The sequence below is a fragment of the Arachis stenosperma genome, chromosome 5, assembly GCF_014773155.1.
Source record: "Arachis stenosperma cultivar V10309 chromosome 5, arast.V10309.gnm1.PFL2, whole genome shotgun sequence".
NCBI lineage: Eukaryota > Viridiplantae > Streptophyta > Magnoliopsida > Fabales > Fabaceae > Arachis > Arachis stenosperma.
In genome coordinates this window covers 22,008,297-22,011,325 of record NC_080381.1, presented here as the reverse complement: position 1 = coordinate 22,011,325, position 3,029 = coordinate 22,008,297, and positions in this window count along the sequence as shown.

Sequence of the window (3,029 nt, the reverse complement as noted above, 5' to 3'; positions counted from 1 at the left end):
AGTGATCTTCACATATTTCATTGTTGTTGAGACTTGTATAGGAATGAATGCTTATGGCTGTAGTAGAAATGTAGAATGAGTAAAAGTTCTATTTTATGTGTTATTAATTAATAATAAATTTATATAGTAGTGACATATGTTAAACCATTTACGCGTTTATCACATATGTATGGAGAATGAAAAATTGAACTAACATCTTCATAGCAAAGCTAAGTAAAATGACTATCGGTTCCAACTCTTCTTGATCACGAAAAATCTGAATGAGTTTATGAAAATCCTTAATACAATACAATACCCATAACAAACACAATATCAGACATTACATATATCCTTCTATACTTCTTGAGTCACCACTCTAATATTGCTATGAAGATCATCAGTGATGCATTACAATATTACATGCTTTGCGCACCAAAACATCCACATATTCTATACCCTCTGTACTGTACAAACCTATCAAAACCAAACTTGTTAGTTTAAAAACTAACATTATGGGGGTCGAAGTTCACAATTGAAAACAGCATAAATTAGAAACTAATACACAGATCGCACCTTCTGAATACAAATTGCAAAAAAACAAGAATCCCACGTTAGACAAGATCTGGGAAGGCAATGGGTGTAATGTAGGCAATCTAACTTGATCTAACTGTCAATGACTGATTCCGTAACTTGAACCCATGACCTCAAGACTCCTCCTCTACAACTGAATACAACTCACAGAACCAACAACATTAGCAAGCTATGCACCATCTTGTAGAGTTTTCCATCCTTCCCACATTCATTAGCTGTGGATTTTGTTGCTTAGTTGAGGCAAAAAAGTATAAAGATCACCTGTTGTATACTTAAGATAGCATGCCAGTATATCTGAGATGTGAAAAAAAATGCTATAGGTTCACCATGTATATATTATGTACCATTTTACCCCCAGATGTATTCACCCAAGAAATTCAAGCCAAAGGGAGAGAATACTCCCATCCTTCATCGTGTTTCTTTTAAATCTTGAATATGATTTCTTTTCATATTTGATCCTGCAAGCTTGTTAGGGAATATGATTCACCAAGGAAACTACTTAAAGAAAAAATCTTCAACTCTTGCTAAATTAGTTGTACACATGGAAGCCAAACTCCTGTTCATATAATTGGTTTACATGTCCTGGTTTTATTGATTACACAGTATATTAATGTATCAAACATCTTAGTGAAATAACGTATTAAGTTAGGATCAAATTTTCATGTACCTCAATGTGAGAGTTATTGCTTCCTCCCTTATGCAATTCATGTTCAAGCAAAATCTCTACAATCTCCAGACATATATAGTTAAATTTCTTCAATAACTAAAGACTGTAGTAGAAATGCAGATTGCGGAAGACACATTGTTACAAATTTACGGTGGTTCAAATATATAGGATTTTTAACACAAATAATGGAGTATAAATTAAAAACAAAAACAAAAAACAGATTAGGGGAAAAAATTATAAAAAAAATAACCCAGAATTCTAACCTGAATTTTCAAAGCTTCCATGAAAAGTGAATCAAGTTATATCATACTTGTTTTATCAAAATTCTTACTAACATGAATGTCATTTCACGATGGGAAAAAGAAAAAGTTAAAATAACATATAAATTCGCTAAGTCAACATAAATAGCAGTAAATTCAACATTATTATAACAGTAATATCTCTATCACATTAATAAACACAAGAAAACCGTCATGGACAAGTGGCAAAATAAATAGAACTATTATCGCTGATTACTAATGGCATCAGAACATAGTAAATTCAACATGAACCTATCATAAGTCAATTGATCATCAAACAAGGTGGATGTTACAATACTCTCTTTATGTTTGGAATTTTGAAATTTCTTTATATTATTAATATTATAATGTATGTTGGTATAATTTTTTAATAGGTATTCTATTAATAGAACTTTTATTATATATTGAAAACATTATCAAATAATTAATGCCAACAATATTTTTTTAAAAAATTAATATTTAAAAAATTAACACTAACATAAAATTATACTTTTAAATAAAAACCATAAAATAATTATAAAATATTAATAGAATACGTTGCTTAATAAAACACTAATTAAAAAAAACGTTGCTTATAAATTATTTTTATAAATTAATAATTTAATCTCCCATCTTTACTTATTAAGCAACATTTTTTTTAATTATTGTTTTATTAGTGTTAATTTTTTTATTGAAATAAAATAAAAAAATTATTGTTTTCATAACAATTTTTTATTTTTATCTTTTAAGATTTATTTTGTTTTAAAATTTCATAAACTCATAAACTCATTACAATCATACTGGTATATTTTTATTTTTATTAATCTAATTTTATTCACATAATTTAAAATTTTAAATTATAAAATCTTTAAATTAAAATTTAAATAAATATAATTTAATTAATAACTTAATTTAATTTAATAAAAATAAACGTATTCATATTATTATATTTATATGATTAATTATATTTGTTCGATTTAAAAAAATAACTATTTAAAATCGTTAATTATAAATTAAAAAATTAATATACTCGTATTATTTTTAATACGATTATGTTTACAATACTCCCTAATAATTTGGTAAATCAATCATGTATAAAATTTTTAATTATTTAATGAATCAATACTCTATATATTTTTATTTTTAAATTAGTTTTTTGCAGTTAAAATTTCCATTATTTTCTTTATATTTATTTTACTGCTTCTGCTTTAAATATTAAAATCCTTTATATTTATTTTACCCCGTAGCTCTAATAGTTTGGTTGTTTGAGCTTGTAAGTCGGTGTTAATTTTTATAAGGACATTTTTGTCTTTATAAAATTATCTATAAGAGTATTTGATAAATTAAAATTTAAAATTTTATTTTTTAATTTATTTAAACAAATTTAATCCTAAAATAATTTTTATTGTTTAAATTTCTAGTTTTTGATGCATGTAAACAGCGTCAATACCAAAGAGATATTTTTGTCTTTTTATTAATATTTAAATAAATATTTTATAATTTTTAAATTAATT